Raw genomic sequence first — 10,521 nt, 5'->3', positions numbered from 1 at the left:
AACACCCTTCCAGTAGGACACGACAAAGGCGGCCCATATTACCGGTACCTAATTGCAGATGAATTGTCCGCGGCCGTCCCACGCAAAGTGCCCCTGATCCCACCCGACAGACTACACCCATGGTTGGGGCTCGCGCATCTGATAGGATCTCCGCGAGAAAGAGAATTCACAATCAGTTTAGGTGACGATAATGGCCGTGTTTCATGTGCGGCAGATAACATCAAGTGGCGGTAAGCTTTATGTCGAGGTGGCCATGAAGGAAACACTATCGAGTTCATCTCAAACTCAGTGTAAATCTACATGGGGGTGATTAGCACGTGGGTAGGAAACATATGGGCGTGGTCATTGTACGCGACGTTGTTAGTCACGCTGACGTGGTCCCAGAAGTCATATTGAATGGTCTGTTAAGAAACCTTTCTAAACATCTTTTTTTCAAGTGATGCACGATATATCAGATTCAGATTCTAAATATTCGGAGATAGAAAATACGAAGCAACCGGAACACAACAGAGTAGATTTACAATAATCTATGTATAATATGACAGGATGCCAAAACCGCATGGATGACACCCATGTTCTGTAAACCCACTGGGGACGCCTCTCTCATGTAAACCCACTGGGGACGCCTCTCTCATGTAAACCCACTGGGGACGCCTGTCTCATGTAAACCCACTGGGGACGCCTGTCTCATTTAAATTCACTGGGGACGCCTGTCCCATGTAAACCCACTGGGGACGCCTGTCTCTTGTAAACCCACTGAGGACACATGTTGCCTGTACAGTGACGTGTCAGTGTCCGTGTGTCATGTAAACCTAATGACGACCACTGTCATTTCATCCACCGAAGACCCCCATGTCACGTACACCCACCGAAGACCACCATGTCACGTACACCCATCGAAGACCCCCATGTCACGTTCACCCACCGAAGACACCCAAGTCACGTTCACCCACCGAAGACACCTACGTCACGTTCACCCACCGAAGACACCTACGTCACGTACACCCACCGAAGACACCTACGTCACGTACACCCACCGAAGACACCTACGTCACGTTCACCCACCGAAGACACCCAAGTCACGTACACCCACCGATGACACCCAAGTCACGCACACCCACCGAAGACACCCATGTTACGTACACCCACCGAAGACAGCAATGTTACGTTCACCCAACAAAGACACCCAAGTCACGTACATGCACCGATGACACCCAAGTCACGTACACCCACGTCACGTACACCCATCGAAGACACCCACGTCACGTACACCCACCGAGGACGCGTACACCCACCGAGGACACCCATGTCACGTACACCCACGAAGACACCCATGTTACGTTCACCCATCAAAGACACCCACGTCACGTACACCCATCTAGGACACCCACGTCACGTACACCCATCGAGGACACCCACGTCACGTACACCCATCTAGGACACCCACGTCACGTACACCCATCTAGGACACCCACGTCACGTACACCCATCGAGGACACCCACGTCACGTACACCCACCGAGGACGCGTACACCCACCGAGGACAACCATGTAAAAACACACATTAACATAGGTTATTGGAACCTACTGGATACAACGTGCTGTAACCCCTGTCGTGATCTGTGCGACCTCCACTCACGACATTCATGTTGACAACGTATCTGATAACAGAAGATGTGTGGTTCGAATCCCTGAACAAGACAGATTAAGTATGGAAGTCCCCCTGTTCACGTGGGAGTATGTAGCAGGGCGTAAAATCATACACAGATGACATCCTCCCTTTGTCAGCTTGATGACAGGTCATTTCTCATGTGGAACAGTCGCACGATCAAACGACCTCATACTCCGGCCTCTGCACGGGGCACAAAAAGTATTGACCCCTGCCACAGGAATACCTAGCTGTACATGTAAATACATATGGATGTATCGAACCATGTATCCTACGATGCCGAGTAAGATACATGGGCCAATATGTTGTATACATGTAGCTTCGTGTTCCTGCACCTCTACACGTGAGACTGAAATATGTCCTGTGGATGTTGAACTGTTTATTCATGCGTAACCAAACACGGGCTCGTTTTCTTTCCTTTAGTAACGATGTATGGAATGAACCATTAATATCAATTTTAAACATTGCTAAAAGGAAATGAATCTAAAGCTATAACTTTTTCTGTCACAATACATTCACTTTACCGTTAGATACTCTGCCACGCATTCAGATCATGCATGCAATCCTTAAAAGCGATTACAAATGATTAATAACGGTCTCATATTTGCTTTTTCCTGAAAATATTCGGCGATTTGTTTGCTTCGACGTTGCTTTGTTAGTGGGGAATATTCTTGTGCCCTGGGAAGCACTTCGCGTGTGAACGGAATCTCTTCTAACAACATCAAAGTTAACACCAAGCATTTCGCCTGTCATCTCAAATCAGCGCCATCTTATCAGTCTGGGCATGCGCGGTCCATCATAATGAGTGTGGACACACAGTGTCTGGTCTCAAACACATTCTGCCATTCCTGGTGACGTCATGGCCACCGTCACGCGCTGGTGGTCGGCATGAGTTCATGATGGTAATGATGGGGTCGGGGGTGTCATTGAGCCGCTAACAGACGCCGCGATAACCGAATAGCATACATCATTTCCCACAATTCTCTCCAAAACAATTTTCAACTGTGACTTGACGAGCCGCTGGGAAGTTCACTTTCGTAGAGAGTATCAAAATCATGTTAATGCTTAGGACAATTGACAACGTGTGAATTAATGTTTACATTTGTAGGTTGGTATACGTCTTGAATCTTGATGCAGATTAATTTAGTTCGTTATGAATAGATCGTGGTTGTTATTTCAAAATATGCTAGTATTATCTAAACACACACGCACGCACGAACGCACGCACACACACACGCACACATTTTTCAAGTGGTTTTGACAAGCACATGTATTTGATTGTACATAACACGTGCTCTCGTCGCCGTACGGATTAAATATTGCCGATGCGAATTTAAATTTTAACTCAATCATTGCTTCAAATAATAGTATTAATAAACTTACAGAACTTTTTTTAGAAAGTAAACTCCATTTAATCTGGAAATATATGAAACCTAAAGATGCGGGCTTTATGGTACCAAGAGTCCACTGAAAGGAGAAACTCTTTTCCTGCAGGGTTCTCTGACAGCGCGACGCATCATTAACCATGACTAGCCCTCAGCCGTCAACTGCTTAAAGAGGGCCACTTTTCTGTTCCGTGCTGAAGGCGAGACTGTCACACGAGAGCGGTCGTTAGTGTCTGCACACCCTCGCCCTGGATACCGCTGCTTGAATAGCGGACAGATAACATCTCTACGACACATTATGTGGGATGCCCCAAGTCGGTACCTCCTGTCATATGCATCATAACCATTGAACAACCTGACAATAGAAACGACGAGCTAACAACCTGTAACGTCACGCTTCATTGTCTCCTAAACATTCCCCACTTCCATTCTCGTGCCGCCATTGTTCTTCTATGCCCGTGTGGAGTCACCCCGTGGTATACACCCATGAGCACAATGGGACTGAACATAAAACAACTAATTTGAAATAATTCAAATAATGGTATTCTCTTCTCTTTTTCAATTTGTTGGAAAACTGTAATCGCAGTTTCAGATCTTTGAAACCAGACTTTGGCTATAAATATATAGAATACACGCTTGAGAAAACATGACTTCCTATTATGACAGAAAATTTTCGGCTATAACAATGATTTATGTGGCGAGAGGATTTGCTTGATTCTAAAAAATGTGTGTTTGGGTTAAGTCAGTAATAATATTTCGGAACGGAGACAGTTTACATTAAAGACATGTAAGTATGTAACGTAAAATCGATGTCACGATAAGAAGAATAATTGCATATGTGACAAAGGGTGTCACTAGCAACGTGACCAGAATTGTGTTACCATCAACGTGAACAACTGGGTTACTAGCAACGTGACCAGCATTGTGTTACCATCGACGTCACCAACTGTGTTACCAGCAATGTGAACGGAAGTGTGTTACCATCAACGTGACCAACTGTGTCACCAGCAATGTGACCGGAAGTGTGTTACCATCAACGTGACCAACTGTGTCACCAGCAATGTGACCGGAAGTGTGTTACCATCAACGTGACCAACTGTGTTACCAGCAATGGGACCGGAAGTGTGTTACCATCAACGTGAGCAACGGTGTCACCAGCAATGTGACCAGAAGTGTGTTACCATCAACGTGACCAACTGTGTCACCAGCAATGTGACCAGAAGTGTGCTACCATCAACGTGAGCAACGGTGTCACTATGACTGTGAACACTGTGACAAGCGATGTGACCAACATTGCGTTACACTAAGTTGCGCGCTGAGCGTAGCACCATGGACATATCTCTAAATATCAGTTTCGTGAAGGAAGAAAGCCTCAAGTTTTCCACTATGGTGAAACCCGCGAAAACCTAGAAAAAAACAGGACGAATCTAGGATTCGAACCCAGGAATCTAGCACGCCGAGCAGAGAGTTTCAGCACCTTGGACAGCAGGGCCAACTGTGCCACCCACGGGTTATAGACATCTGATACAAGAAGCAATTACTGCCGTTGTAACTCTTAACATTTAAATTAAATGGTACCATTTTTCTAGAACTTTCCCATTTGTGAACCTCGTCTTGATAAAACGAAAACGACATATCAATATATATATCTTATTTCGAGTGGCAGTGCGGATATCTATGTAATGGAATTTGGTACAAAAACGTGTAAACAATCCGGCCATAATGGGTGTTTTAATTGCTTGTCTCACGGCAAGGACTATAGTGCATGGTGTCGGCACCAATCCCGTATCGTCACGTCTATCTCCCTACATACACTCAACGTCAGCAGCGTCCTCATACATCAAAGTAGTGCGTAGTTACACAAGTGGAACGACAGATAGTGCATGGTCTCATTCCAGACATTCTGCAGTCACGTCACTCCCATATCTCTACGCCTCGGCATTGATGGGGAGACACGAGAAATAGTCCTGTCATAACTCCAAACCCACGTGATGCGGTTGTTAATTATGGCGGGGTGCTCATCTCATTATTCAAGTGATATACTCGGCGACCATACAATTACAAACAAGATTGTTCTTTTTCTTTTTCTCCTCCACACAAATGAGTATAGGTTAGATCCCGAAAGCCTGTGCCCCATTTCTCAAAGTGATCTTAATTAAAGTATAGAGGCAGCCAACCCCATCCTCCCCGGAATCCAGAATACCATCTATTTTTTCACTCTGTGTCTCATTGCTGACTCCTGAATCTTGAATACTGCTTGACACAAATCTCAAAAGCATTGAGAATGGGAGTGGTTGAAGTTAAATTACTGAAAAAATATCGAAAAAATAAGATAGTTTAAAGGAAAATTTGACGTGCATCATTATTGTTTTTAGAATGTTGAATCTGGCTACCAGGTACGACTCTAATTGTGCCCGGCGTACCACTACTGAGTCCCGAGTGCCACCCGAACCCCCCCCCCCCCCCCCCCCCCCCCCCCCCCCCAAAACCCCGTACGAAAAAGCGGTTGTCAGCCTCAGTGTAGCTACTGTAATCATGTCAACGATTAGACGCCATGGTCCGAGTGGTCCAATCTATTTAAACCATGGCCAATATTAAACCTAAGCTGTTTAAAAACGATTGTTTTGATACCGTTTTTAAAGATATATTCAACAACTCAATGCCTGACTGCGAGAACGTCAGCGTCGGCAATTGCATGTCCTGGGCGAGTATACAATTCATATAGGACCTCCTCGAGCATATTTATCAATCACCTAAATATTACTTGTCAATATTGATGGGCCTATTATGAACAAATATAGCCCTGATCAAGAAAAGACTAATTGTAGCCAAAATCAATCTCAGCCAAATCAGATCTTAGTGTCGCTACCGCTTTGAGCAAATCACACCTACATACTGAATAAATCACTAATACCCCGTTCACTGACGGATTAACTATTAGTTTCATGATAATAAATATGTCGTTGTTAATTCCCCATTCGTCAGCCTACGGTGTGGACTTCGTAGGTTCGAATCAAGCTGTCAACAGACTGTTTTCATCAAGATAAATGATATATATAAAGTTCCGTCATTGCCAAATGGTGTTTAACTAACCATTCAATAAGTTTATGCCCAGACAAATGTGATGTGGTCGAAATGAAATTATTAATTGATTATCTCCACCCTAGTAAATCGGCCATGTACCTTAATTCCGTGTGTCAGCCAGCACTCATTGCCTAAACTGACATGTAGTTCCCGAAATGAAGTTATCTTATTTAAAAATATATTTCTACAACATAAAAATGGAGCCCAGAATATTCCTTAATCCTAGAGCCGAGGAAATCTAGACTTGCCAAATCATTCTTAATTTGAGTTGGACTCCTTCTTAAATGTGTTCTCTAGGGTTTGGGAGACAGGCTATTATTAGCCTGGTTGGAAAGATCCTTTCTGGAAGATATAATACATTCGTTCGTTCCAGCGACGAACAGGTTTAGTACTACCTAGCTGTTCGTCGTGACATCAAACATCGTTTGCTTGTTTGTGTTTGATCTTGGCTTGTTTTGCTTTTTTGTTTGTTTTGTTGTTTATATTCCATTGCAATATTCCAGCCATATGATGGCGGCCTGTAAATGATTGAATTTTGACCAGACACTCCAGTGATTGAAATCAGAAGCATTGATCTACGGAATCGGGATACAATGACATGCATCCACAAGGTCAGCTTGCCAGGCCACCCAATACCGTGAACTGGGGTTTAAAGTCGCGTCCAAGATTTGTGCACTTATAGCGAGGTGCATGCACGTGATGGGATTGTGTAAACATCAGCATTATGATGTAGACTTTCATCTGCTTCCGACGAAAACACTGCATCCAGGTCCATCACAATATTGTGTAAATAATTACTCTTGGCGAAGTCATTACTCGAAAACAAGGCCCCGAGGACCTGACCCTGCATGAGGTGGTGTGATCGATGTTCGCAGGCCGAGTTCCCGTCTGGCCACCGAAGGCGTCACAATTCAAAGATCCTTAATAGAGGTATAACCTCGTGGTGAATCCCTACTAGAATTGGTCCACAGCAACCTATGCTGGTCGCAGGAGGCTTTAAAGGATCACGTGGTCAGGTATTTCCGAGGCTAGATTCTAACCAAAGTGGTAAACGTCTCATTCCTGCATGACTTTAGGTCTTCTCCACACATCAAGCTGACGCACCATGATATAACTGAAATACTTTTCAAAGCGACGTTACAATGAACTCATGTATCTCCCCAGTGCCCACAGAAACGTCTGTATCAACTATGAAGCACGAGTGTGTCTTCCCCGGATCCATGTATTTACTGACGCCTTCCTGGTCTAGTGGTACAGCATATCCGCCCGGAAATCGGAAGGTCCGGGGTTCGATCCCCTGCCGCGCCATACCAAAAGACGTTAAAAGATGGAACTTGTTGTTACCCTGTCTGGCACTCGGCATTAAGGGGATTAAACAAGGACTGGTCGGCTCGGAGTCAGTATGCTATGTCTTAGGTGGGGTATTCATATTAAACTGCGACATATTATCTCAGTGTGCTACCACTATAATATCTGCATTATTCCGGACTAGTACAAGCAGCCACACGCGTTCGTGCATGCACGTGGCTATACAAGTGCAATAATCTTGAACGCAGCGATAAACCCCATTTCACCTCACATCACCACGTCCACATCTCACGTTTCGCCACGCTGAGAGTCTATGTAATACATTCTCAGATTTTTATCTAAATTCATGAAATCTGAACTGTTGTTAACTCAACTTGTATTTATTCCAAATATTGCAATGATAAGTGTTTTAATCTTAATCAGCTCTATTATAGTGCACCCGAGGTCACATATCACATATTCTTTTTTCTGTTTGTTGACGTCTGGTTTGCGTGCGGACAGCGTGCTGTCATGGCGCCACCAGGGCTTGCTGTACTTCCAACACCTACTGTTTGTGTTTGTCTAAGATTAATATCTGATATTGAACAAGTGAGCCTCCCATTTGCATCTATCGGTCCCATTACACCGAACACTTTGCTGATGTTCATAGATCAAAAGAGACGAAACGCATGTCTGCCGTGTCAGTATATTTTTATTCGTAACTAAATTTAAACTAAATGCAAACTGAAAGTAGATGTGTGATTAGAAGGTCCTTGAAACAACATTTCATTTCAGGTTCTTGTGCTTTCGTTTGCATATAAAGAAGCTACTTAATTTGATTTGTTTTTGTTTATAATGTAACCTGTTGAAAATTCCGAAATATTGTCAAAGTAATAATCATTTGATATTGTACTTCTTTTATTAATGACTTATATCTTCAGTTAGGAAGTGCTTAGTCTCCCCCCCCCCCCCCCCCCCCCCACCACCCCCAGTACTAGAATCGGTTCAAGTGTTAGTCTTTTTTGCTCGTGTGTTCACCAGAGCTAGATGAGTCACAGTCTCACGAGGCCACTCACGTGCTACTCCCATGGAGAGGAGAATCCCGACCCCCATCTCCAACACGTCCCCCTGGGATGTGGTATATTAGATATCTACCACGCGGCGGGAAGACACACCTGCTTCCCACTACGAGCTGTTGTTTCATACCTCTACTATTTTCACTTTCCCCGGAACAACAATGCTTCCCTTCCGGATTAAATATTAAATGGTGTAAATGGTAGCCACATTGTCGCATTAATCTGTCAGTGGTTTCTTGTTTTTTTTCGACGCAACATTGAGATTTAGAAACAACATGAATGTATCTGCAGCAAAGGTCAGCTGATGAAACCCCAAATATGTTCATCACATGCCTTCTGCTATTTCCCCCCACTTGACGAGATGTTGCGGCCATATTACGACTGTGAAAACATCCCGCCTTGTCGCTCTCAGCTCTATAAACATGTTATACAGAGCGTCATGTGGAGTACGTAGTGCGTACTCTATCTTCCCCTTCCACAGACTGTTCTCTGGTTGAGGAGACTGCGTTCGTGGTCTAGTGGATAGAGCTTCTATTCCGAGAGCGGAAGATCGGTGGTTCGATCCCCTGGCCACGTCATACCAAGTGACATTAAAAGATGTTTTGTTGTTTCCCTCAATGGTGGGTTAGTGAGTGAGTGAGTTGGGTTTAACGCCGTTTTTAACAGTATTCCAATTATGTCACGGCGTGTCAGCTTAATGTAGGAGGAAAGCCCGAAGTAATGCACTTGATGCATTAGTCGGAGACAGCTAGTATACTGTATCTGTTTGTCTGTGTTTGTGTTTAACGCAGCACTCAGCAATATTCCAGCTATGTGACGGCGGTCTGTAAATAATCGAGTCTGGACCAGACAATCCAGTGATTGACATCATGAGCATCGATCCACGCATTTGTGATACGATGACATGCATCAAGCAAGTCAGCGAGCCTGACCACCCGATCCCGTTAGTCGCCTTATGCGACAAGCATAGTCTACTGTATCTGAGTGGGGCGTCCACTGAGTGTTGCATGTGCGTTGCTATGTAAGTGCAACGATCTTGATCATCTTGTTGAGGATGACTAGCGGGGAACAGAGACAAGGAAAGCACCTTAATCCAGACCTTGCCGCTCGGAATGAAATCTTCGGGGGAATAAATCATGAACACATGGTAATGTCTCTACAGTTATTTTTAGGACGTACCGAAAAGCAATTTTCCGGGGTCTTTCGTTCGCGACACAATATTTTTCTGTCACGGCTTCAAAACATATATTTCTTTCTCTGAAAAAAGGGGCCACAGTTTTAGGGGGAGCCATTACACATTTTCTTTCAAGAGATGGAACATGTCAAGTAAACACACTCTTCTAATGATCTATCTATAAGATTGTTATATATTTACGCAATAGACTGGCGCTGGGGACATTGTTCAGAAGGGCGTCTTATTAAATGAATTCTGAATCTGTTTGGTTTTAATTTCATTTACAAGTACATGTATATCAAAGTCATGATATTTTCTTTAAACGATTATAAAACTGGTAATAATGCATTCTACCACAACACCATAGCTGGAAACACCATTTACTGAAACACACGGGCGATCGATGAGTCTGAGGACACACTGATTGTATCAGACCCTAAACAATTTGACGCTCAGATTTAAATTTGAATAAATCATGACGATATTAAAATAAAATATAAAAAAGAGGAGTGGGAGAAGCAGGAGTTGCCATGGAAACGAAAGTGGGGAAAAGCACTGACGACAGGGAGAGCTACTCCATGGTATTAACACGTGCAAATTGGCTACCGTTTGCCAATGCAAAGAAAAGATATGGCTTGGGTAAAAAAGGCTACAAAGTCATGGGAACAAACTTCAATGACAGCAACCTACTGTGAGCGGCCATTTGGAAGGCCATGGTGTTTAGGTTTGCGTGTTGTTTGTGATATTTATTTCCATATTAACGAATGTCTGTATACATAATCTGTCCACAACAGCGGATAAGACCTGCACCGCCATGGCCTGGTGTGAAATATATTGGACCGTAGGT

The sequence above is a fragment of the Haliotis cracherodii genome, unplaced genomic scaffold (assembly GCF_022045235.1).
Source record: "Haliotis cracherodii isolate W230 unplaced genomic scaffold, xgHalCrac1.p SCAF_2, whole genome shotgun sequence".
Classification (NCBI taxonomy): domain Eukaryota; kingdom Metazoa; phylum Mollusca; class Gastropoda; order Lepetellida; family Haliotidae; genus Haliotis; species Haliotis cracherodii.
The sequence above is the reverse complement of the archived record's forward strand: the minus strand, read 5'-3'. Positions refer to the sequence as shown.